Source organism: Thrips palmi, unplaced genomic scaffold (genome assembly GCF_012932325.1).
Source record: "Thrips palmi isolate BJ-2018 unplaced genomic scaffold, TpBJ-2018v1 HiC_scaffold_7, whole genome shotgun sequence".
In the NCBI taxonomy this organism is placed as follows: Eukaryota; Metazoa; Arthropoda; class Insecta; order Thysanoptera; family Thripidae; genus Thrips; species Thrips palmi.
Genome location: NW_023144634.1, coordinates 8814667 through 8841813, shown reverse-complemented (window position 1 = coordinate 8841813; position 27147 = coordinate 8814667). Strand labels below are relative to the sequence as shown.

At 59.7% G+C, this 27147-nt stretch overlaps 1 protein-coding gene and 1 non-coding gene across 2 annotated transcripts in view; both read right to left on the bottom strand.

Annotated features, from left to right (window-relative positions):
* The window catches only part of LOC117652179, a 93712-nt gene that overhangs the window by 38987 nt on the left and 27578 nt on the right, over nucleotides 1-27147 (bottom strand).
* Trnap-cgg lies at nucleotides 18590-18661 on the bottom strand. The gene has a single exon. It is a non-coding gene; the product is annotated as a tRNA-Pro (tRNA).

The window sequence follows — 27147 nt, the reverse complement described above, 5'->3', positions numbered from 1 at the left end:
ACCCCTCCCCCTCCCCCCGGTCCATTCCCGTCCGCAGCATCTGCGCGGTGAGGTGTGTGCTAGCATTAGTGGTGCCAACGATCCCATAACGGCTCGTGACTGGCCGACTGGCCGGGCCTCTGGCCGCCTCGGCCCGCCTAGGGCCGGGCTGGAAGCGCCGCAACCCTTTCCTACACAAAGCACACACACAACAACCGCAAAGACAAAAGCATTACAGATTGCCGCGGGCCGACCGCCCCTCCAGCCCCCTCCTCTTGCCACCATTCACCGCCACCGCGGCCCCGCAGCCCCACGGCCGCAGGCCAGCACGACAAATTTTCGCATCTCTAATTGGATCTCAAAGCATTACGGTTGGCTTTGTTAGCGACTTGACACGTTGCCACTGAAACTCTCATCAAGCACCTACACCTGTATCCACGCGCTCAGCTCCCCCGCTCGCTAGGGGATCGTGCAAAAGCCCACAGGCTCCTCTTTGGACCAAGCGTCAACGTGCTGTCGCGTGTATAGCACATGATTTAGAGCCCTGCTGTAGAGTTCAAAAGTCCAAAATCTTTTTCAATGGAATGAATTAACTGTTAAATCCAGCTACATAAATGGCTCCCATTCGAGTGAGGCTATTTCGTATGAATTTCGAACGAAAAAGATGGCTCGTACACAAAAATATTTGCCAGTGTATTTCCGTGGCCACGCCCAACACTAGCGGCTCTGGGTACACTATTGAATTTCGCGGCGCGGCGTACCGACGCCACACGGGGGCCCCGTCGGGCCTCGTCGGGGCGCGCGGCTGTATCCATGCCGCCCGGCCACCCTATCGTGTTGCGTACACAGAGTCCGTCCGCACCCGCCGCACCGCCCCGCCCCGCCCTGCCAAAGCTACGGGGCTGAAATATGAGTTGATTTCCGGGGCGCAGAGTCACGGCCTGCTCCACCGGGTCCGCGCCCCGCCCCGCCCCGCCCCGCGGCGGAAGGGGTAGTACTTGTCATGCAAGGCGGCGGGGCGCGGCGCGGCCGTGCGTGGTGCATCCCTCCGCGAAGAACGAGGCCTTTTGAATTCCATTTACGGCGCATGCAGGCGGGGAGGGTGCGTCCGTAATGAGGAATACATTAAGTCCTTTCGACACACCCCACCCCTTCGCCGGCCCTGCTCCCCCAAACTGTCTAAATACACACAAGCTTACAACTTAGTCCCCCGCCTAACGCGTCGCCCCGCAAACTTCCGACTCGAAGCGGGAGCCTGCTTCGTCCGAAATAACGTCTCAACACGCTCCAGGCCGGTGCTCGAGTCTTCCACCTTTTTCGAACGACCCAGCCTGGCCGTGTTGTGACAAAACCATCGTCCGTTTGGTCGACCTCTGCGTCCGACACGTTTTATAACCAACCGCAGGGGGGAGTCTAGGCCGCAGCGATAGGAGTTGCGAGACAAGTGGTTCCAGTGTTCTCGCCCTCGCCTCGAAACGCCGCGGGGAGGGGCGAGGCGGCCACAGCGCTCCGCTCGGCCGGGACGGGACAGGTCTGCGGTGCACGCGCAGCGGCGAGCGATTCAGAACAGCGCTCCGTCGCTCTCTCTCTCGCAACCCTGGCGACATGAGTGCGAGGCAGACAGAAAGCACTGTTTGGAATCAGCCTGCGGGTGGTGCGTCCCGGACCGTCCCAGACACGGCGCGGTTCGCCAGTTCAGCTTGTCGCAAACGGTTAACACGTGTCGGGTGCAGCAGGGGCATTTGGAATTTGGAGCGCACTCAGCGCAGTTGCTTGAGCGAGTGGCAGCAGAATTATGGTTTTGAAAAAGACCGCGGTTAACATGACGTTTCAGGTTTGACTTGATTTGGAATTCACTTCATCATAATTGTCCTCCACATAGACCCGAGTTCGAGTCACACAAGGTAGATGTGTAGCCGATTCAACTTTGATCAAAACGTCATCAATTTGTGATGATTATCACCATTTGACGGTGATGAAAATGCCATCCACGATTTTGTCCTAAGCGACAACAAATTTTGACAGTGGAAGGGCGAGCGAGGCGGTAGCGCACTGGGTCCCAACTTAAAGCGGCGACCTCGAAAGCCGCGCCGAAAGTGGGGCCGGGGCCGGCAACTCGGAGAAGTAGTGCGACTAGTACGACGCAGCGCTAGCGGCAGAGCGCCAGACTCGGCCGGACCCGCCGCCCTCGCATGCTACAAGTGAGTGCACCAAAGCCAGCCGAAGTTGCCCGGAGCAGAGCAGGCGGAGCACGGCCGGAAAATGAGGGGCCATTTACGACCTCATCTGCGAGTGTAGCAGCAGCCAGGCGGCCAGGCCCTGCCCGACAACGGCGGAGCCAAAGAAACCGCCTTTGAACCTTTTGAGCGCCCTAATGCCCGCCGAGCCCACCAGTGTGGCGCCGGCTTCGGGGCGCGTCCGCGAGGGGGCGCGCCGATCGCCGCCTTTTGCACTCGGTCATTGCGGAGGGCCAGCCCAGCCTAGGTCTCTTGCGTGGCGAGGCATGGCGACACAGTAAAATAGAAGTGCTCTGCTAGTGGGGATGGGGAAGAGAACAAGCGGGGTGACGCGCGGTTGGACCCAAGTCATTGTCGCAGGCCAGCACCCTGCACGCTCATTCCAAACAGTGCTTCCGTCGGCCTCGCGATCTGGTGGCGTTCCGTAGGCGGCGGTGGGAGAGCGAGGGGGACAGAGCGATGCAGCGCTGTGCGGAATCAGACGACCGCATGCAGGGAAGCCCCGACCGTGTCGCGTACAACAGTTTTCCCAGTGGGTGCCGAATGCCAGGCGCTGCCATAGGCCGGCGCGCCGCCCCAGCGGCCCTACCCGGCCCTACCCCACACGGCCTCTTTGCCCACCAGCACCCTCAGCAAACCACCAAGCGAAGCCCATGCCTAATGGGATGAGGGTTTAACAATACATTCACCCCTGGCGAAGGCTGACCTCACCCAACACTCGGTCGTGCTCCGCCAGGGCGCCGCGGCCCAGGCCGACTGGCGCCGAGTCGTTAAACCCGATACTCCGCACGGGCTTACTACACTCCTCCGCCACCGTTTCCCGCCAAAACAGTTTCTTTTTTATGTAGACCGGTTAGGGCGCTTCTAGGAACCGGGCGGGGCGGTTTATGGCCCCCCACTCGCACGTCGATCCTCGTCAAGAATTGGTGACGAGGTATTTGGAGTATTTTCCTAAGGAATGTAAAAGAAAGAGTGAATGTGCGTCCAGTCCTCAAAGTCTTGATCACGACGGTGAAACGCAGCAACAAACCCGGCCGCCAAATTATTATCAGTCTTTTAACAGCACACCTACCTCAATTCTGCATTCTGTTTTTCACTTTTGAAAGGCTGTGGCATGCTTAGGAGACACCCGTCCGTCGCAGAGACCAAGGACAAAGGGCAGACCAGGCTAAAAGGTCCCTCGGCCGGCTCTGCCCGGGGTCTCTGACCTGCTCACTCCCCACACGGTGCTAAATTCTAATCCTCGGCCCCTCCGCCAGCGCCGCTTCCCCCGAGGCCGAGTGTCAGGCCGCGTCATAAACCGAGGCGGCGGTGGCCGCGCGGCCGCGTACAGCAAGACACCTCGGGCGGTACATCGCCCGGAACAACTAGCTCAGCTTTGCTGGGAGCGACCATGCGGTGGGCGGGCCGGACGCAATAAAAATCAGCTTGTCTGAGTGGAGCAGACAGCCGCCCCCTTCGGTCCCCATCGGCCCCGGTGGCGAGCGGCTTGACTTTCGCCTCGCGTGCGTGGCGCGGCGTGGCGCGACGTGGCGTGCATGGGGTGGAGCCGGTGGCAGCCAAGCCAAGCCAGTCGCAGCGAGGGAGGCTAGGCTCTCCCCATTCGAGACCTCGCCAGCCAGACAGTCTTTCTAATTGGGCATTAATGCCGGTGCCTGGGGCCGCCCACGCCGCCCCCCCCCCCCTCTGGGGCCCTGGCGGCCCTGGCGTGCTTCGAACCCTTCTTCGCGCAAACCGGTGATTAGGCCGGCGCGCCACGCCTTTGTGCCACGTGTGTGTGTGTGTGTGTGAGTGTACATTGATGGGGGGTGTTTGTGCGGTGGCTTCTTCCCACCCCTTTCACACAACCGACCTGTCCCGCGCCCCGCAAGCGCCCCGCCACGGCCGCGCCGTGATCAAAGTTTCACGGGACGCCTTACCCAGGCGACACGCAGAGGATGATGCCCCCGCGCAGATAGCGACGACGGCACCGTTCAAGTTGTTGTCACACTTGACGCACGCCGAGGAATGCACACTGCGAGAGAAAAGCAAGGCCGTGCATTCAGGTGACAACGTCCCCTCCGAATAGGCCAAGTACCTATGCCCTCGCAGACAATCGCGTACAAAGCCCCATGGACGCCACATCTGCATAACTTAGAGGCGCGCTTATTAAAAAACATTACAAATCCACCCGGCCAGAGTGAGACCAAAACAAAGCCCGAAACGACCCCCCGCGCGCCGGTCTGAGGGGGATCCCTGGGGATCAACAGCCAATGTGATCCTCTTGGCCGTCGCGGGGCACGGCCTACATGGCCTACACGGCGCGCACCTCCACTGCCTTAGCTTCGCTGGCGACTCGTTCCATCGCTCTTCATTAACCTCCCCTCCTAAGCTGCGCCGCTCCCCTGCGCGCCCTTGCGCTCTGCAGTAGTGCCCTGCACGGCCCTGGGGATCGCGTTCCGTGGGCCGACAACATCCTGCCGGTGTCCCTACCGCGGCACACTGGGCCCTGGGCCCCAAGCCCCGGGCCCTGCGGGCACCACTTACACGCCGACAACCGCTGGGCAGAGGGGGGAAAACATTTTTATAATTATCGTTACTTGGGCCCTCACACTAGCGTGCACAGTTTCGCACAGAAGGTAGGGGCTTGACGACTTTGTCTTTCCAGTTGCAAGGTAGAATTATATTCATTACCCCAAATGTAAAGGCGCAAACTTGCCCCACAAAACCAGCGGAAAGTGAAATTGTAGTCAAGATGGTACAGTGGCTTAAATGCGAAATTTGGACATTCCATCGACAAAATAATAGCTCATTTACATTCATATTATTCTTTTATGTTGGTGTGCAGCAGTGCTGAGCTTACGAGCCAATATCCGAAGCGTCGCTTTTCTGGGCCAAGTTCAACGAAAAGACCCGCCCCACTCCCTGCCCTTCTCCAACCTTTGCCGTCCTTATCCGCTTCCCCATCTCGCCCTTCCGGTGCCATTTCTCATCGGCCAGGCGAGCGAGTCGTTTCGTCACTCTGTCTCTCTCCCACTCATGGGGCTCTCCGTGAGGGTGCGAGAGAGACAGAGTGACGGCACAGCCCCGTGTCGCGGCACGCTTCCTGAGTCACTGCCCAATCACTTCCCCATCGATTCCTCAATGAGGCCGAACATGTCACAAAGGCCCAGGGCCGAGTGGCGCAGCGCGGCACAGATTGGGAGTGGAATGCGGCATTACACTGTCGGTCCGTTGCCTTGGAAACGCTGTTCGCGTCGGCTTCGCGCCTGTGGAGGTAGGCCGACCCGTCAGACACGCGTGTGTGGAGCAGCGGGGGTTGCCTACACTGCAGGCGCGCTGCCCTGCTGTCTGGTGGATTTGAGTTTACCGTAGCAGTAGAGGTCCGTAACTCCACCATTCTCTTCCATATTTTCATAATGTTTTAAAAAAAAATTTTTAGAAAACAAAAAAGTCTTGACTTTGAATCTCAGCAAACAAATTTATAGTGAATGGAAGGAGGTAGGAACAAACACACAAAAAGCCTTATTGTTAAACTGAGGTTTGTTACCAAGTCTGCTAAGTTTTTATTTTAGCTGGGGCGAAACTTTTGTGCGTGCACCTTGTCGCTGCGGACACGCGTGCCTTGGTTACCGCTAAGCCATTTCGTGCGTGTAGTTTACAAGGCCGCGACAAAACTCGCGTTTGCCACGCATCCTACGTGCGTGTAGGTGTGTGCGTGTGTGTGAGCACGGCAACAGATACACGGTAAGAAGTCAGCAAACAGCCCGAGCGGATGGGAAGGCTCAGCCTCGCGCCAAAGCGGGCCAATGAGGGCTCAGGCCTCTCTCTGCCAATGAAACAATAAGTGAGCCGAGCCGACAGCGTCTGCCCAATCGGGCAGGGGGCCCGACGGGGCCCCAGAAAGGAAGACAGCACCCAGCGGGGCTCAAGCCTCTGGGGGTTCCCCCTTCTGTACACACCGGAACCAGCGCTTGTGTGTGGGTTTGTCCTTGCGTGCGTCGCATGCGGGCTGCCTCCACGCGGGGTTTCCGCCGGCCTGTCTCCCTCGCACCCAGGCGGGGCGCTCCACGAGAGTGAGAGAGAGACCTCCATCTCGGAATCTACGTGTTTGCGCTGCACGCCTGCCTGTTCGGTAGAGTGCGAGCGTGATCATTCCCCGTGCCCCACGTGTACATGCCCCAATGCTCTGCAGGGCCGGGCCGGCGGCGGGCCATGACCGGGTCCCTCGCGCGGCAGCGCGGCAGACACAAGCAGCGGAACTTACTTCCAAATGAACAAACTTGGGAAAGGCAGGGCGCCGCGCGGCGTCGCAGCCCGGACAGCCTCCTTCCTGTGCCCAGGCAGCCCAGGTGTGAGAGAGAAGGGGGTGGGAGAGAGAAACGCCTCGCTGGAAAGGGATGGCAAGCATATTCACGCCCGCTTTCCCTCTCGAATAATTTCTTCTTCTTCCGAATGCTATCACGGCGCCGCGCTCCTGCGGACTGGTTCCAAGGCGTCTTTTCCGTCGCTCTGTCTCTCTCAATCGCATAACGAGTCCCGCATCGCTGCGAGAGAAACAGGGCTACGAAACGACTTTTGGAATCAGTCTCTATCCCTAGCACGGCTCGCACCGCGCGACCAGATTGTATTCGAGACGAGGCGCGCTTCGCGTCGGTGTTTGAAAAATCGCGCCGTTGCGACTTCGGGGACAATACGCGCGGTCGGACCGGACTTGAATTTGAGACGATCATACTGGCTTCTCGCCAAACGCTCGGTGGGATGGGCCAGTGAGCTGCGCAATCACGCATTCCACGGCACACTGTGCCGATGAAGCGGGCAATCAGAGGCACGCTCAGTCCGTACCACAGAGACGGGGGAGCTTTGGGAAGCGTTTCCGTCACTTCAGAAGGAGTGAGGTAATTTTACGAACCACTTCCTAGGAAACCAATGTAAAACTGACAAGATACGACGAGTGACTTGCACACGGCAAAAACAATGTCCGGGTTTCCCAAGTCCTCCTTAAAAAATCCTTTTTTTTTTCAGGATGGGCCTGGGAAATCTGGACAGCGTTTTTGCCGTGCACATCCCGTCAGTCTTATCGCAGCCGAGGCGGCTCGCCATGGGCCGGCATCAAACAGACTATCAACCGCTGGACGAAGACCCCTTCTTTCTTTCCGTCCAGCGTCCCCCGGACGTCCCCCTACATAATTCACTGCCAGAGATGGAATCGTCCCGTGTCGGCCGGTCGGTCCAAAGGTGCGGCCCCCTTATCGGTGGTTTCGAACGGCCGTCGCCGCCGAGGCACGTCTTTGACCCCGCGACGTCCCCCTTCCCCGACAGCCACGGCGCGGCCTGATAGTTCGGCTTTGCCGCGCCGCACCGCGCCGCACCGCGCCGCCGTCCCGCTTTCTTATTGAAATGTATTTACCGGAGCTCCCCCTCCCGCCGCCAGAGCGCGCTCGCGCCGGGGGAGCACGCCAGGCAGTGTGCAGTGCAGGGGGAGGCAACCCTCGAGCGGCAACCGTACGGCACGAGGGGAACTTGCGCCCCTACAGTCTGTCATGTGGGTTGCCTAGACACCCTCCCCGCCGTCTGCGTCCCCGCCAACCAAGACAAATGCCCGCCCAGCCATATAGGCCGGGCGGCAAGCCGGGCCGCAACATCGTCTGCTCCGCCGCCCCCGGCCGCCCCCGGTCGCCCCGGAGCCGCCCCCACACGTCCAGCGCGCAGGGGCGGCGCGGCGGCAGCGCCTTTCGTCAGATTAAATATAAATGCTTGCAGGGCCCTGTGAGTTAGGCCCCGGCACGCCATGCGGCCCATGCGGGTGCATCGCAAACTCGGTTTGGCTCGGCGCGGCTTGGCGGCCCTCCCCTCACTGGCACTTCCCTCCAGGCCTTCCTTCCCGCCGCCGCCGCACACACTGGCGGCGTGCGGGGCGGCTCGCCTCTCCGTCAATATTGAATGTCCTTTTTACCTGAATACACTACGGACAGCACGCTCCAAGCAGACAGCGACGCGGCCGAGCAAGCGGGAAAGCAAAGTTGTTGCCTTTTTCCCCCTTTTTCTCTCTCACCTTTTTGGCAAAGAAAAAGGAAACTGGGCGTTTGTGTCTCGGCACCGTACAACAACAGCCTACTTCTGGCTGGTCCGCACAGTCACAGAGGGACGCCGCGGTGTGCCGCCCTGAAACCCCCTCCCCACGTGTCAGACGCAGAACGCTGTCCGATACAGTCGAGCGAAAAACACAAACAAGGGATGAAAAGATTTTTGTAGCGGGGAAAAGAAAATTTTGGAATGTGAAAAGCAGGGTGCACGTAAGCTCGACCGCCCCTCTTTTCCAAATGCGTGCATGAAACTGTCTTTAATTTGTAAGAGAACTACCATAAAAAAGCACGCTCATCGCCATCCATGGAGCAGCACTCATACATTACTATTACACCAGCGCTTCGGGCACTTTTATTACTTTTACTACTCTAATTTTGACCCCGGGCGTGGCTCGCAGCACCCTCCTAGATCACTGCGTTTGGTCACTTCCACGGCACGGCAGCAGCATAAATTAATAAACGACACAGAATGAAACATTCCCACCGCGTAACCCAAATGTGGAAACAGCGTCATATAAATCAGAACAATTATGTCAATTACGCGGAGTATTTTCAATTTGAAAAAGCCCACTGCAAGAACGGAAGTGCGGTTAGTACGCTAGCTGGTTGGATCACCCTGGAAGTGTGCTCGAAGCACACCAGGCAAAAATTTTGATCTCCAGGGAGGATAATTAAACAATGGAGAAAGAAAAGGCGATGCTTCTTGATGCAAGCCTTGGTTGAAAGTATGCCTCTGGTTAAACACGTACCAAACAAACGAGCAGCCAGAAAGAAGGGGAAAAGCCCCAGCCAGCAATAACTCTGATTTCGTCAGCTGTTGGCGGGGAGCCAGCAAGGAGTGGTGCAGCACGACCAGCATGTGCAGGAAATTAATGATGGCGGTGGCGTGCCACGGCGTGCCACGGCGGGCCGTGACGGTGCGGTGCAGTCCGGGGACGCGTCCGGGCGCCAACGTGTTGTACTGCTGCAGCCGCACCGCCGTTGCCCCGCCGTCGCCCTGCCCTTCGGAGCCCGCCGCGATCACCACTGATTTATTGCAGCAGAGTAGAGTCCCTCCCGACCCAACCAGGCGTTTAAGATAATTCGAACAAAAAGACCCGTATAAAATTAGCCCGACGAATAAAACCGGGACCGGGAGAAGAAAGTATTCCACGTCAACAGGAAAACAATGCCACATGAAAGTGCACTGCACTCACTGCGCGTGTTGTTTTCCCGAGCTGCGGTTGCGTGCACCGAAATGAGTGACACGCTGCAGTGGGGCCGCGAAAGGTTTGAGTGGCCGGGGGAGGGGGCCAGCCGGGTTCTCATTCCCCCATTCCAGAGCCGGGCTGAACAAGAGGCATTTGCATGATTTCCTCTCTCATTTAGAGAGCAGATTGCATGCCTGGCCTGCCAGCTTGCCTGGACCCCCCGCACCACCCTCTTGCCCGATTGCAAAGTTACTAGCGGCGTACACTACCCGGCGGGAAACACATTGGATTGTCGCCGCAAATCCACTTTGCAAATCCAAGCCGCCTCCCTCTTCGTTACGACTGAGGTGACCGAGCCGCTGCTGGCGTGACCCCACGTCATTCACTCGTCCCACTCGTCCCACCCAGCCTTCTTGGTGTTTCGATGTAGCTCTCTGGCCAGACTGCACGGCGAAGCCGCCTAGAACTCAGATAAATGGGGCCACAGTGAGCTGGTCTTGGAGCTGGAGCCAGGTTCGCACCAATTCCTTCAAAAGGGTCGACCTGCCTGTCATCAAAAATGAATAAAAGCGGAACCTGTTGTTCGCTTTCATATATTTCTGCAGGCCATGCTGAGGGAAAAAGTGGATGATTCTGGAGACGAAATTTTTTATTGAATTCTTCCTTTTGCCGGCAAGCCCGCCAGTTCCTTGCCTCGGGGAATATAAGGCTGCTCACTCTGACTTCGTTCAAAGTAACGATAACGGCTCGGGCTGGCCCAGGAACTTCCTTGACTTTGAGTTGGGCATTCACAGCTACGCTGAATATTTTGTTCATGCTGAAAGAAGATAACACCCCACATAGGAAAACGAAATATAAAACGGCACATTGATAGGACACCTTTGAGCGAGTCAGTATCTTGTTTGATTCCATCCTTCTGGAAGAGTACCTCATCTCTGCTTGAGCCTTCCAAGCGGCACGATTTAAACACGGCCAAAGGATGAATTTGAAACGTCTAAAATATAAAACAGGGCAGGCGGAATAATCCATGCCAAGGGGGAAGCGCTGCTTTTCACATGAATGATGCAATCTCCCTCCCGAAATGAAAAACGCGACGCAGGCGGGCCGGCCCGTCGGACGTGCCAAGGTTGCCCTGCCTCGGGACGATTAAAGCCCGGCAGATTAATAAAAATCGCCCTAAGCCCAGCAGGGCCAAGTCGAAGGTCAACCAATTGGACACAATATCATTTTTCTGAAGCTCGCATCCTCAGGTCGAAGCACCTCAGCCAACCAGTGGGGAAGGGCATGCCTGGAGGAATATGCTTAAGACGTTATTTCGGGGCAAATCCATCCATCCGTCATACTAGCTGGCGTCCCTGTCTTTCAAATGACACGCCCTCCCTTGCATGATGGAGTGGCTTCTTGACGTGCACACTGGGCGATACGAAATCACAATTTCACCTTCAATCATAACATTGTCACCAACTCAAACAAAAACATCGCGGCGTATACTCTTCGGCGTTAAATCCTGTCGTGTTTTCTTCTTCTTTTGCATTTTAGCTAGACTGCAAAGGCCGCTTGGTGCTGCCGCTGCAATATTAAGATAAAGGATGAGCAGCAGCGAGTTTGTTCAGCGCGGGGATTCAAGGAGGAATGCGGTACTAAAAAAAATGGTAGCGAGAGAAAACCCGCTGCTTAATCCGGGCAACGGCGCCGCGGCGGTGCTGAATTTCAGGGCAACCCCATCGTCAGGCTCCGTCGCCTTGTCGGGCACATCACAAATGTCCTGGAGGCGTTGGATAAACAGCCGCCTATTGGGCCGCACCACATCGGTCCGAGCAGGCCATAATAATTTGTCCGGCGGGGCCGTTTGTCCGACCAAATAGCAGGGCTGTTTGCTGTCGCCCTGAGCCTTGCACTAAATCTCCGGGGTCACCTGCACCCCAATCACTCCGGACCCAAACAAGCCTACAAGGGTTGAGGACTTGGCCCACGCCCCGTCCGGTGGACCCTGCAAAAACTTGCTCGCACCAGCCGAAGGGGTCCCAGCTGGCTGACTACGCAAGAAAGAAAAGCCCTGAAAACAGCAGAAAAGGAAATGGAATATTTGTACTAACCTGTACACGTGCAACTTTCGTGACTGGCTGATTATTCCTAGCATATCTCCTTAATATGCATTCCTAGTCCTAGCAATTTGATGTAATTTGGAGACAAGCCGCTGACTAGATTCGATGGGCCGGGTGGAGTGGCCCTGAGCGGCAAACGAGTAGCAACGGGGTCCAAGGCACCCCAAGGGGAGGCCTTGCCACCCAGTCAGCGCACGCGTCGCACGTCCGGCAAAGATTTGTCCGTGATTTCATTAACAGCTGGTGCGGCCGAAAACAGGCGGAGGGTGGGGCGCTGGCTCTGCCCTGGCCGGGTTTGCGCAAAGCCCGGCTGCCAACTGCCGTCACGTCCCGACGAATTTGCATATGAATGAAGTGGTTGACAGATGGACTGGGTCTGATGCTTTCGGCAGAGAAACGAAAAGTTGCGCCCGCCACACAATTACGTCTCCGCTTTGTATGGAGGCCCGAGCCACAGGTAGGCGTCATCAGTGACTTCGTTAGCGAACTGCGCCTTGCCATTTTTAAATGGGGAACTGTAATTTGCCACTTAAAAGTTTCTTTTTGCCGTTCTTTCCAGAAGTTTCGAGCATCAAAAATTGCTTTACGCTTTACTGACAGCAGAGAAAAAAGGAATTTTTAGATATCGTAAGATTGACAAGGGCTGGTCAGTGTTTAAATAGCCATAACGCAATCACTCGAACCTCATGCCGTTTGGTGTGATTTGAAAAGTTATGTACACCTCTCATTGGCAAACTTAAGACACTATATTTTCCGTTTTCTTGGTTTCTATAAACTTAGCACCCCTTTTCGACGTGAAATGGAAAGGCCCGCGCCGAGACCCTCGTAACTACAGCAGTCCAGCGGCCCAGTTGCGGCCGTCTGGATCGGCGGTCGTCACACACGAGGCCCGGAGGCCTGGAGGGTCTGGCGCTGGCCGCGTAGACTATCATGTACAAAGGAACAGCAGAGGCTCCGAGGCGGTTAGGCGGCAAGTGTACGAGCCTCGAGTGGTTTCCTTGATGAAGAAAAACGAACGCCGGCGCGGCTGCTGCTCAAAGCAAACGAAAAATTCAGCACAATTTCCGCGGATGGAGGGGCGGTGGGCGTATCTACGCCGAATGAGGCCATTCAAGAAGGGGAGAGTGAAGAAAAAAGCGCAAATAAAACGGGACAGTTTTCCAACTGAATGAGGGAGGAAGCCTCATTTAAGTGAAAACCACCGGACGGGGTGAAAAAAGTAAATCTCGAATAGGTACAAGTTTGCAGCTTCTCAAGTTAAATCCCTCGCAATTAAATACGCCATTTATTTCCCCGCGAGAAGGCCTGAAAAAACCCTTGGCAGACGGCACCGTTCTTCATTGGGTCTGATTTGTGGGCGAGACACGGATTACCGGTGGAGAGCGACAAGGCTCTCCTCCGGCGTCGCACCGGTGCACTGGGTGGCACTGCCGTCCGACCGCCCGCGGCCTTCAAGATAAGCCCGCCCAATTATTTGTGTATTCGCCGAAAAGCAGGGGAGTGTCGACGGCGCGACGGGCGCACCTCTCTTAATTGCCTGTCCCGGACCTTCTTTTCTGCTATCTGATCAAACGGGGCTTCCTTTTCCCGGGTCGTGATTGGCTGACGGGTCGGCCGAGCTGGGTCCGGCCCTGGGCCCGGCCCTGGGCTCGGCCGGATGACGGAAGGAACAAAGCTATATTGGCGTCTGCCTCGTTTTATGAGGAAATGAACACAGCCAAAGGGACGAGAAGGCTGGAGGAGATACAGAAAAAAGAGGCGGAACATGGGGCGTGGGAATTTCACGTTTCTTCATTTTTGAACAGCATTTGTCCCGGCGCGCTTGTGCATAGGTGACTCGAATCCAAGGACTGGCGCCTGGGAAACCGAGACGCAGACCACGAGGCTTGCGCTCGACACCCACTGAAGGCAGGTGCTGGCCCTGGCTGGCCCCACCCGCTGCACGGCCAGGTGCACTGTGAGTGGCGTGCAGTGCGGTGCGCACGCCTGGCGAGGCGCAGAAAGTGAGTTCATTAAACTTTACGAGTAACAAACTTGGAGTGAGTGCGATGAGGGCCGAAGGAGCTCCAGACGCGGAGTGGAGGTTGCGGGGTGGGGAAGGACGCTTAAACTGATGCACTCATCGTCAACGCCTCACCACGCCTGCACTGCCGGGCGCCGCACCCGCCGAGCCAATGGCGATTTTCAGAGGAAGTGGAAAGGCTGAAGAAGAAGAAGAAGAAGAAGAAGAAGAAGAAGAAGAAGAAGAAGAAGAAGAAGAAGAAGAAGAAAAAGAAAAAGAAGAATACTTTAGTAAAACATACCACACCATTTTCTTCGTTGGATACCCCTCTTTGTTCACTAGGTTAAAGTAAAGCGACCGGATGGAAGGCGGGAGGCGCGCAAAAGATAAAACCCAATAAAAGAAAAAGCGCTTCATGCTAATAAAGTGTGGCACGGTTCGCCGGGCGCACGCGGAGCAACGATAATCCGAATCCATTCCGCCAAAGGCGTGAAGGCCGCCCGAAAGCCTCCCGAAAGCCTCCCGAAGGCCACCCGAAAGCCGCCCGAAGGCCACCCGAAGGCCACCCGAAGAAACGGCTGATTCGAAACAGTTCTTCATCACTTCGCCTCTCTCGAACCCCTACGAACCCCTGAGTGTGAAACAGACAGAGCGACGAGGGCGATGTTCGGAAACATTTTGCCGGGCCACGCAGAGTAAACCCTGCGAGGCCCAATGTGCGCGCGGCCGCCAGAAAAAAATAAAAACGGCGTCCTAAATAGTCTTGTTTGGCGCGGGCAAACATGTATCCCAAACAAGTCGCCGTTTTTACGATTCGAGGCCGGGCGAAGCAGAGGCCGCCGCGCAGGCCGCGGGAAAGCTCTGGCCTCCCCGCGCAAGCCGACAAAAGTTGTGCTGCTTGTTTGGCTTCGCGACCAAACACTCCAGCAACAAGCGTGCCAGCTCGACGACGGCGGGGACGGCGCCCGCGGAAGGTGGGATAGGCAACCCGACTTGCTCCACGCACGCGTGCGCGACGGGACGGCCCGCCGCCACGGCGCACGGAGCCCATCGACAGTGTTGCCAAATAAGCGGGTCGAAATGCCGCGATGGGCCACCACTGTGTCGGCAGGGTTTCCAACCTCATCTTATGCGAAGCGGGCAATATCTGGGCGATGCTCTCGAGAAGTTGCCCGGCATGCAGGCTGAGGTTGCCAAGGCCCTTCCGACGCTGGTGCATCGTGCGGGAATTTTGGCCTACTTACGTGGCAGCACTGCTCCGCACCGCCCCGCTCAAACCGCCACCGATCGGCCCGGCAGGGCCTGGCAGGGCCTGGCCCATTCAAGGGGGCAGATAGGCACTCACCCGAACACAGATGCGGCCCGGCTGTCCAAGCCCAAGCGCGCCGCATCACGCGCAACACGCTCAACACACACACACACACACACGTACTCCACCCCGTACTGCGAGTAGGGGAGGGGGCATATTGTCTGGTGCGGCCGGGCAAGCACTTCACGGGGCATTGCCCACCGACAGCGCGCAGCACCTCCACCTGCACCGTGTACTCCGTGTACTCCGTGGCCTCCCCGGTCCGCCCCCTCCACCCTCGCCCTTGGGCCGATCCGCCGCCACCGCTGCATTTCTAAATGAGACCGCGGCCTCGGCGGAGAGGGGGGGGGGGAAGGGGGGGAGGCGTCGGGACGAATTCCTCGCGAAATCTGTTGTCGGCAGGATAAACCCAGAAAACCATCAGGAGGCGGTGGAGGGGGGAGGGGGCGCATTATGGAGCTGCTGGTCTCCTTCATTCGAGTGACTTATAATCCCCACAGTGCCGTTTAGGGGCCCCAGGGCTGCTCCAGGCCCCAGAGTCGCTTTCGCCGCTCTGCCTCTCTCGCACTCGTGGGGCGTTCCCTAGGGGTGCGAGAGAGACAGCGACGAAGACGACTCTCGGAATGAGACTGGGGCCGCGGCGGCGGCCAAGACGAGCCGAGAATTGCACACGCAGGATGACACCGCCACCCCGCCGCGCCGCGCCAGGCCTAATGGAGGCGTTCTAGCGACGCGATAACCCACGAAACACTTCAAGAAGGCCGCCGCGGAGCACGGCGCAATTTCTCGGCAAGGGGGAAGGCTTCCCGGGGGGGGGGGGGGGACACTAATTACTTGACGATTTTAAGGGTTGCCCGCGGACCCCGGTCTATTTTCGCAGGCAAGCAACTCCTGTTTATGTACTCATCCAGTCCGCGACAGGCGCTCCCCATGAGCGCGAGAGAGACAGAGCCTTCGAAATCAGCGTGCCGGCAGCGTGCCGCTCCCTCCCCTGCCTATGATTAGTCAGCTGCCAGTGACGACAGACGGGGTCCCTTTTGGCGGGCGGCGCCCGTTCCATCGTTTTGTTGTGCGGCTGTCCACTGGCGTGTTTCCGCTATTCTATCTCACCGGGACAACGCGGCCGGACTTCCCTCCCCCTCCCCTTTCGCAATTTGCCCCCCCCCCCCATTCCTTTTCAGCGTGACCTGGACGCGGCCCTTCGGAACAGAGAGGCCACCCACAGGGAATTCCTGCCGGTCATTTTATGTCCACCGGCTCCATTGTTGTTGTTATTTCCAGACCATAAAGGGCATTGAGCGGAAGAGTCCGGGGCGTGGCGCCCCCCCCCCCCCTCCGCATTCCCCGTGTCACGGGGACGGGCGCGGCGGCAGCGCGGGCGGACAGTTCATCTGGACGGGCGCCGCCGGCCAAAAGAAACCAGCCGCCTGGACGCTGCATTCAGCTAACCGGCTGACAGTGCTGTCTCTCTCGCACCGGCAGGGGCCGCGGAGGGGTGCGAGGGGGACGGAGCGACAAAGTCGCACGCCTGTTCAAAATGAGCCCGGCTGGAGGAACAGCGCGGGAAAAAAAACGAGGGAGCGCGAGCCGGCTGCTATTGGAGCTGTCGACAAGCCGGTCGGTGGCGTGACGGAACTGCAGTCGTAACTCGCATGCACGCAACGCACGGCACGGCACGCCACGGCACGGCACGGCACGGCAAGACAAGGCGCGGCAGGGAATGGCGCCGCGGCCCCGAGGCGCCTGCCGACCACACCCATGCAACTATCGTGCCGCTCGTAAAAACATGGCCGACGCAACAGACGAGAGCAGGGAAAAATACAAGGAAACGCACGCAGAAAAAAAAAGAGCCTTCCTTTGCAACATTTACTGCGCGTCAAATCAATTTCATGGCCGGGTTGTGAATCGCAGGGGGCGCCGAGGGAAAATCTCGCTCCTGTCGTTGTGTGTGTGTGTGAGTGAGTGTGTGTGTGTGTGTGTGTGTGTGTGTGAGTGAGTGAGTGTGTGCGTGTGAGTGAGGGTAAGGGGCAAAGGGGACAAGTGCCCCCACGGCGGCGGCAGCGCAGGGATTCGATAACTCGATTTCTCGATACGAGTCTCTCGATTCGATATCTCGGTATGGTGACTCACGGGCCGGCCGGGTCGCCGCGCTGCTAACGCGGCCGACCCCTTATCGCACTGACAGGGTCGGACGGGGTCGGACGGGGTCGGGCCGCCTGGTATTCGCCACTACAGCCCGATGGGAAAAGGGGATGCAAACCGATCAGTTGGCCAAGATAACGGTCTGACGTGGCACGGCCTGGCACGGCGCGGCGAGGCAAGGCGGAGTAAGAGAGGGCCGTCTTGAGGGTCACCCGGCGGGCCAGGCCCTGGCCAGGCCCAGACGACCCCCAAGCCGACTCCTTTCATCCTCCACTGCGCGTCCAACCACCGCCAACGCCAAGCCAACGCCAACCCTTCGGCGACTCGGCCGTCAAGAGCCAGCTGTGCCCTGCTGAGTTCGCTTTGTCTCTGTCGCACTCCCGCAGGGGGCGCGAGAGACACAGAGCGACGCAACGACGCTTCGGATTCGCTCGGCTGTTGTTCGCCGCGGCCGCCCGCAAGCCGCAAGCACGGCGACACAGCGCCGCGTCGGAGACTCGGAGCAGCTCACTGTGAAATTCGTCAAATTGGAGCACGGCCTACGCGGTGGGGCCGTGGCGGGGCGGGGGCGCACGAGCCCCACGCGCAGGCCGGCCAGACGACGGCCAAGTGAGCCGAGAGAGGTGAGAGGGGCGAGGCGGGGCGGGGACCAGCCCCCTGTGTGCAGCGCACCATGCACGTCGCCAAATTTGGCCTCGTTTCCGCTGTTTTCCTGCGGGGAAAGTCACTGCCAAAGGAGCATTGAAAAAGGCAGCAAAAAGGAGGGAGAGGGCAGGAGTTTGTTTAGAACAAGCCCACCTACATCCCCTCCCCCTTTCTGGATCCGCCCCTGGCGGTGGTCAGAGTCCTTGGCCCGCTGGTTCTTCCGAGACGTGGCTGCCTCTGAAATTCATAGGCGGGGCGGGGCGGGGCGGGCCGGGCTGGAAATGGATTGATGGATGAGCTCGTCTCGTCTCGGCCTCGGCCGCCTCGCCGACATGCCGCGAGTGCTCCGGAAACTGTTTGCCGACGCGGCCTCGTCCCGGCCTCGTCCGGGCCGCGGCTCCGCGGCTCAGGCACCCACTCCGCGGCCACCGCGACACTCCCTCAAATGGATCGGAATAATGCGGCCGAGCGACTCAGAAGAGTCGTCGCTCTGTCGCACTCGGGGCGCAGCGAGTGAGTGCGAGAGAGCGACGAAACCATCGCTCGGCAGCGGCGGCAGTGACAGCAGCGGCAGCCAGGAGGAGGCCGGGACTGGGAGCGCGTTGGAAAGCGACGCCGGCGAGATAGCCGTTTCGAGCGCGGCCAAGGCAGCAAAGGCAGCCCAGCCCAATAAGCCCTTGAGGGATTCCTGCCTTTGCAGCAGATTGTCTCCGCCTTCGCATCATCGCGATCAGTGGGAAAGGAAGACACATGCTCGACCCGCGCTGAGCAGATCCGCTCTTTCTCTCTCTCTCTCTCTCTCTCTCTCTCTCTCTCTCGCTCCACAGTGCAACGCCCTACGCGCGAGAGAGAGAGAGACAGCGAGAAAAGCTCTTTCGCGACAAAACAGACGTCACACAAACACACAAAAAAGACGGGCTCGTCCGGGATTTGAACCCGGGACCTCTCGCACCCGAAGCGAGAATCATACCCCTAGACCAACGAGCCGCGTGTACAGGCGGCGCCCGCCGGTGCGATGTCGTTCTCCGCGGAGGGTGGAGTGGGCGGCGCGCGGACAGGGAGGGTTGGCGGTTGGCCTTTGGGGTTGGCGGCGCGTGGCGGTCGGAGGCGCCAGCATTAGCATGTCACGAGCTGGCAACGCCGGTCAAACCTTTTCGTTTCCCCGGCCGGACCGCGGTTCGAATCCCACCGCCGGCGCTCCGTTTCGGCACAAAGTGACGAGCGGCACGGCCCCAGCCAGAAAGGATTTGGAAAAGGGGCCTGAATCCCCAACAGAACATCGCAGCGCGTCCCGTCTTCTCGTCTCTCCGCCGGCTGTTTCGTCGCTCTGCCTCTCTCGCACTCATAGAGCTCTACGCACAGGTGCGAGAGAGACGGAGCGACGAAGGCGACTCTCGGAATCAGTCTGCTGGCTGCGCGTAAGAAACAAGATTTAAGAACCGTAACCGTGTTCCCCCGGCCCGGCAGGCCGGACCCCCTCCAGGCAGCTACAGCGACGAGGGGGAGGGATGGAGTTAGGTCCGTCGTGTAAATCGCCCCGAAGGACCTGGGGGAGTGGTGGGGGGTACCGACCGAGTGCGACAATTGCAGAACGAGACGCCGCTAGGAGACTTTGCCTTCCTGTCCCCGCGCTTATCACTCACGGCACTCACGACACACACACACACACAAATTTTCCTGATCACGTCACACATACTTGTTAGAACACTGACCGCACTGCGCAGGGCTACGCAGGGCCATTCGCGCCACGCCCTGGCCACTCATCACTCTGCCTCTCTCGCACTCACGAGGCGGCCGCGTCCCGTCGGGGGGTGCGAGTGAGAGACAGAGCGACGGCGACATGGCTGTTCGGAGTCGCCCAGCAGGCCCGGGGGTGTCATGACGGGTGACAGAAGCAGTAAACAGGGGCCCGTCGCGCCGCGCCCGCCGCGCCACGCCGCGCGGTGGCGGCCCAGCCTTTACAGCCCATTAAATGATACGCCTCCCAGACTGCAAGACGGTGCCGCTCCATGGCGGGCCTACAGTGGGCCTACCGCACCGACCGCGCCGCGCACCTAGACAGTCGTTACCGACGGCGTCCTCGCCGCCCCGCCGCGCCGCAGCACGCCCTGCTTGTGAGTCGCTCCGTCTCTCTCGCACCCACACGGCAAGCCCCACGAGTGCGACAGAGACAGAGCGACGAAAGCGGCTCTCGGTACGCGCCGCGGCCGCGCATTGATTCTCCGACGCCGCGGCTTTACTGCTCGTCTGTATCATTGTCGTATTCTGGCCCTGGTTCCGCCCCTGGCTGCCCCTGGCTGCCCCTGGCCCTCCCCCATAAACAGGCCGACCGTAAAATGTCGAAAATGCGCGCCGCCAGATTCGAGGCATCGTCCGGCACCAAAGTACGGCGCTGGCGGCCAAACGCGTTAAACCCTCGACGCGGCCAGTGTAGCCAACAAGCAGGCGAAACCGCTACAGTGCACCAATGTCGAAAGGCTAGCCAACCTCAGCCTGCGTGCTACGCAACATATGGGGACTCTGATCCCAGTTGCCGAATGGGCAGACTGAGGTTGGCAACATTTCTCATACCGGTGCGACGTGGGAAAGTTCGCCCAATAATGTGGCAACACTGGACGGCGCGGCAGTCGGTACAGAAGGAATGGAAAGAAAACAACTGCGTCACAGTGTACACGGCGACGCCCGGCCCAGCGCGGAGGCGCCAATATTGCATAATTAAATCCTTTGTCAACTGAGAGCGCACTGCCGGGGTACCAGGCAGGCAATCAGAGGATGGGATCCTGTCAGGGGTGACAGTCGCCTGGTTCCGCACGGGGTGGCGTCGCTCCATCTCCCTCGCACCCTCGCGGAGCGCCCCGTGAGTGCGAGAGAGAGAGAGAGAGACTTGGAGAATCAGCCGGACGGAAAGGGCGCTCACCTCGCACCGAAGCGCGCCGCAGTGTGCTAACGACTTGCCGCACAGCTCCAATGCAACGCCACGCAACGCCACCCGCATCCCTCCAGTGTCGTGCCAATGTTGTTGTTCGGCCGCCCGCGAGGCGAAAACATCAAGAACAGCGAAGAAAAACAACAACACAAACAACGGACTGCTCTTATTTGGTCTCGGTTCGTTTGATTGTGAGTCTAGTAGGGCTTCTGGCTTGCGTCCCCACAGTGATCAATGCCTTCACAGTGTATACGGGAAAAGAAGCATGAAATAGTGGGACACGGTACGAAGGGTTAGCTGTTGGTACACTTGGCTTGAAATCTTCCAGTGTAGTTGTGTGCTTGCATGATGCGCATATTTTGGCTGCTGTTCTGCCAGTGTACTGCGCGAAAGCACCGCACTGGTGGCCGTCCGCCCAGTACGCGGTTCGATTCCCAGCGGGGCCGTTCCTCTCACTCACATCACCGAAGTTCACGGCCGAATCATTTTCACTCTTGTTTCTCGCGTATTGGAAAGGGCGGCGTGAGCCCAAGGCCGCGGCGAGGCCGCCCCGGGCCCCGCGGCACAGCACACTGATAGTCGCTGTCTCTCTCGCACCGCAACGGGACGCCCCGTGTGTGCGAGAGAGACAGCGACTCTCAGTGTGCTGGAACACGCTGCTCATTGTACTGGCCGCCCCCGCCGCCGGCCCGCTGCATCGGCCGCGGCGTGACTCGGAACGGCGCGCTGTCTCTCTCGCACCCTCACGGCGCGCACGGCGCGCCCCATGAGTGCGACAGAGACAGAGCGACGCCGCTTTGGCTGGGCTGTTTGCCGTGCCGTCGTGTTGATACTCCGCAAGGGCCCTTTGCCGCCATGGCCGTGGCGGGGCGGCCGGGCCTGCACTGCAGGGAAGGCCCCGGCCTCGCCCGGTCGGTCGGTCGGTCGGCTTGTACTCCCATTGTTGATATTTGTCGGGGGTGAAAGAATAAAGGCGGAACGGAAGGGCACAAGCGGCGCAAGCCGCCCTTCGAGCTCCCTTCCGGCCTCCCTCCGCCTCCCTCGGCCTCCCTTCGCGTACGGCCGAAGGGCCCCGCTCCGCTCCGCCGCCGGCTCCAGTGGCGTGGGCACGCTCCCTGGGGATCGGTCCGCACCGCCCTGGCACTGCCGCCACCCGCCCTGACCGTCCCGACGACGACGTCGCCGAGTTTTGTTCCGGCCAGCGAGAAAATTAGTTTCCCTTCGACGTGCGCGCCGCGCCTGCCCACCGGGACGTGATTGTCTGCGGGCGTGCGTGTGCGCGTCTGTGTGTGTGTGAGTGTGTGAGTGTGTGATTGCGCGTGTGTGGGCCGAGCCCGATGACTGTGTGTTGTCTGGTGATTGGGCAATCATAGACCAGACGGCAGCCCCCCCCCCCCTGCTCCAAATAGAGAGAGAGAGAGAGGGAGGGTGGTAGTTGCGAAAGAGGAGAGAAAAAGGGGGTGGGGGTGTTCCCTCTTGCAATGAGACGGTGCGGACGCGGGTTGTACGTACGAACAATTAAGGGGCCTCCGTCTGTACTGGAGGCCCTGCTAATGTGTGTTGATGGTCCCACGCGCGTGTGTGTGTGTTAGAGTGTGTGTGTGTGTGTGGTCCCGAACGCGAAAATGGACAAGACCGTGTCCCGTTACGAGGGGAGAATCGCTCAATAACGAGTGAGCTGTGCCATACAGGGCGACAGACAAAACGCCACCGCCGGACAAAAGGGGGAGGGGGCGACGTGAATGGTACGACTAGTGAATGAATCTACCCATTCCAAAGCAAATAATGCCAAATAAAAGGTCGCAAAAGGTGGCATTAAAACCGTGGGCATGCGATATTTTTACACCCTCGCCCCTAAATCGTAGTCAAGCTACACAGACAATGTACCCCCCTTGCTGCTACATGCAGCTCGCCGCGGAAAAACATCTTACTGCACTGTGACTCCCCCCCCCCCCTCCTTCCTCAAACACGCCATTTCTCGATGCGGTGGTCCCTGTTGTCGCCGCCGCCGGTGCGTCGCCCTGCTCTCGCTGCAGGGGGCTGATTCCGAAAAGTGGTTTCGTCGCTCTGTCTCTCAGGTTCGTCCCGCAAGAAACGAGAGAGAGGGAGAGAGGCCGTCCGGGGGCAGCCCTCTGGTCGCCCTCCCCACGGTGTCGGGTTGCCGCGCAGGCCCGGCGCAGGCCCGGCCGCCCCCACGCTCGGCGTTCCACGTAGCGACGCGCCGCGCGTTACTGGCTAATTAGTCCGTTCACGGAGTGCAACTCGATCTGGCGGACCGGGCGAAACCCGACGCGCCCCGAGCCGCAAGGAGGACGTCGACGGCCTGCCCGCGGCCAAGGAGTGCACTTGCAGGCCGTCGCCGCCGCGCCGCCGTCCAGACTCCCCCGGGGGTCGTCGCTCCCTCGCACCTACCCGGGACGCCCCGCGAGTGCGAGAGAGACGGGGCGATGTAGACGGCTGGGCTACGTCTGCTGCCGCCGCGTGCCGCCGCCTCGGCTCGGCGACAAACGTTTGGCGCGGCCCGCGCGGCGCCCGGCGACGTTTCATCTGCGAGGAATGCGTTCTAGCGCCGCTGCCGTTTTCGTCGAGGGGAAATTGGAAATTTCATCGACGCGCATCCCATGCAGCCCCCTGCCCCTTTCCCCCGGCGCCGAGGACGGCCCGTCATTTCTGCAACATTTCATCTCCTCCAAGGTCCGCGTCAGGCCGACCTGCAGACCGATGCCGAGAGGCGTCGTCGTCGCTCCGCCTCTCTCTCGCACTCGTGGCGCGCCCTTGTAGGTGCGAGAGAGACAGAGCGACGAACACGCCTCTCGGAATCAGTCCACAGTCCGCACACGGACGAACGTGGGAATGGCGGCGGCAGGTGTGGACCGGGACAGCTGAAGCAGCACACACATGCTCACACACACACACACACACGTGCACGCACAGGTAGGTAGAGGCACGTACGGGCACACGGCCCAATTGCAGGCGAAGAAGAGCGTCGGGCTGCAAGGCTCTTACTCCGGCCCGCCCTTCACGGCGAGGACTGAACGATCACTCCCTTGGGGAAGGCGGGGCGGGGCGGGGCGGGGCGGGCACACCTCGCCACGTGCGTCCGGACCGCGGCGGTGCAGCAACCTGAGGTGTACCGAGTGGGGTCGTCAAGTTCATGGACCCGGGCCGGAGCACGATAACACGATGCAGGGGTGGCGAAGGGCAAGGGCAGCGCGGCAGTGCTCTCCGGCTGCATTCTCAGAGTCGTTCTCGTCGCTCTGTCTCTGTCGCACTCCTGGGGCACCTCCAAGGAGCCTTGACGTCACATTGGTTGACAAAAATAGTGAAGGAAAGGTTCGCGATGGATGGGGACATGGTGAAGTGACTGGTGAAGATGAAGGGCTCGGTGGACGTGGTGAAGGGGTGGCGCAGGGGTGGCGCAGGCCGACGGCGACGGCCTGCTCGGTGACGAGCAGGGCAGAGCGACACGCTTGGCGATGCGCGCAGCGTGCGCCGCCGCGCTCTCTCTCGCTCTCGCGCTTTCTCGCCGCTACATTCGTGTTGCGATGTCGCCTTTTTGTTGTGATGATTGTCGTTGCAAGCAGACGGTGCATTCGACGTGATCTGGCCGCCGATGTGAGGCCGCGCGGGGTGGGGTGTGGCTGCGCGTGGCGGGGTGGTCCGCGACGCCGGGCCGGTGGAAGCGAGGACGATGACGCTCTGCATGGCGATGCCGGGGGCGAATTTCGCGAGGAATGAAAGACACGGCCAATAGCGAGTCAGTCCTTCCTCAAGTCCCTCCGGCCGTGATGCGGCATGGCACAGCCCGCACAGCCCGCACAGCCAGGCCCTCTCACCCTCTGCCGCATTTGGCGGGAATACTCCGAGGCAGATTCCACTCCCAGGCAGCAGCAGCAGGTTCAAAGGAGCACCAACCTGGAACAAGCAAGGGAACGGATTGGCTTCAGACTCACGACGACGAGCACACAGAGAAGGGCGCCACCCGCCCTGTGGCAGGGGCGGCAGGGGCTGGTGGCAGCTTCCAACAAACACATTGTCATGTTTCGGACTTTGAACCAAGATATTGGCACACAGGTTAGGTAAGGTAAGGCTCGGCAGCCATCCATTATTCTCTCGGTCTGGAGTGTCATTTTGTCACCAAACACAAAACGCGGCGTTAAAAAAAAATCTCATTCAACGAACGTTAATGAAAGCAGATGATCCGTCGCGTTACACAACTGCTGTGATAGCCGAGAGGTTAGAGACGTGGGATCGAGTTACCGCAGGCCGGCGTTCGAATACCAGCGTCACAAAAGTTTTTTCGACTTGCTACCCTATGGGTGGTGGTTCGAGGCCATCAGAGCGGACCCGTGTGCAACAGGCCCACATACCGGAGGTTCGACTCCTAACAAATATTTCCATTTAATTTTACTGCCTCACCCAGTGCGGTTCAAACCCGTGAACGAGAGCCCACTCCGGGCGTGGGACGTGGTGGTCCAGGGAGTAGAGGCGTCGGTTCCCTGTGCTAGGGTCGGCGGTTCGACTCCCCCAACTTCTTGCGAAATTTTGACCGGGTCGGTCGAGTCCTGTTGCGTCAAGAACCCACCTCACGCCGATCCCCTCATCATGGGCCGTGGTGGCCGAGAGCGTAAAGTCGTGTGATCCCGAAGGCGGGGTCCGGGGATCGAATCCCATCATTTCATTACATTTTTCGACCGCCTTCCTCCCAGTGCAACTCAAACCCGTCGTCCAACACGCTGCCAGACGTACAAGCGTGATAGCGTAGTGGTCAGAGTCACATTCACCTGGCCACTCCGCTGTGGGTGTCTAAAAAGCAATCCGCTTCGGCGGGTTGGCCTCGGCACTGGAGCGATGGAGTATTTGATCCATCAATCCAGACCATCCGGTGTGTGGTTGCGGGTGGTGCCTCCTTGATTCGTCGGGGAGGCGATGATAAGTCCTTTGAAGCTGGCCTAAAACGCTGTATGTTCGGTACGGGAGCGCCGGACAGTGGGGGTACCATGGGGTACACAACCAACCCTACGAAAACAAGAAGCTCCCACCAAACCTCTTCTCTGTCTGAGTCTCTCTCTGTCTCTCTGTCGTCTCACTCTACGTCCCGCCCCTCAAAGAGCTTCGTACTGGGTGCTCTCACCCAGCTGCCTGAGCTTTGGGGTCCTACTGGGTCCCCCGGCGAACGCTTGGGTCGCTGACGGGATTAACCCCAGGTACCTGATAGCACCGGTTCCCATCCCGAACACCGAAGTAAAGCAGGAGGCCTCCCCATTAAGACTGGGGAGGGGGTGTAGAGTTCAATTTTTTTTCTTTTCCCTTCCAAATTTCTCGTTTGGTTTTCTTATACGGGGTAGTATAGTGGTTTTAAGTATGTTTCAAGTGTGAAGGTATCATCTGCTAAAAACTTTTCTTCCTCTCCCGGATGCTTTGGCACGCTGTCTCTCTCGCACCCCTCCGGGGCGCCTCATGCGCGGCAGCGACACACAGCGACACGCGGATGAAATTGGCCGGCCGGGCCGGCGGCGTGGACTCCAACGGCAAATATAAACCCGGTCGCAAAACGCCGAAACACACCCAAAGCCGCGCGCTGGGGGCATCTCGCTCCTCCCTTGCCGTCCCTTTCGCCTCGCGATCGCCGATCGGGCCGCCGGATTGGACGACACTCGGGCCTTCAGCTTTCAGCCCTTCGCGCGCTCGGCGAGCGGAGCGGCGGAGCGGCGGAGCGCGCCATAACCTTGGATTATTTCGCATCGCACCAGCGAGAGCACCGCCTGCAAACAGCGCCTCCGTCTCTGTCTGTCTCGCACACGCACGCGGCGTCCCGCAGGGGTGCGAGAGAGACAGAGCGACGGGGCGCAGTTCGCCGGCCGAGGCAAGCCGAGGCAAGCCGAGGCGAGGCGGGGAATGTTCGACATGAATCGGTACTGCGCGGCCTCTGCGCCGCCTGTCGCTGCGCTGCCGTATCTCAATCGAGTCGCGCTCATGTTTTCCTCGGGCCGGCCGGCCGGGCCGCGGGCGGGGCGGGGCGGGGCGGGGCGGGGCGGGGCGGGGCGGGGCTATGAATATTTCATCGACGGGGGCATAGATAAAGTACGCGCAGCTTGGGGCACTTTAAAGGCTGCGTTTGCCGTACTGCCGTTCGGGCCAGCGCGGGGCCGCGGGGCCACGGCGCTTGCACGGCCAGCAGGCGCCCGTACGCGTCGTGGCCGAAGTGCAGCTGGGTGATTCTGTCTCTCGCACTCATGCGGCGTCCCGTGGCGGAGCGAGAGAGACGCCGCCGCGCGGCATGAACCTGCCGCCGCGAGTGGAGCGCGTCCGCGACACGCCGCGGCCACGCGTCCATCTCCAAGCAGGGAATGAATGACTGCGCGAATTGGCGTCGGATTGCCTCCCCTCCCCCTTCTCTCTCTCTCTCTCTCTCTCTCTCTCTCTCTCTCTCTCTCTCTCTCTCTCTCTCCCTCCCTCTTTATTAATCTCTCCGTCTCTTTTCGCGCTCCCCTCCTCCGCCGTCCCTCCCACCGCTGCACTCCCCTCGGCGCGGCAAGAGGCTCGG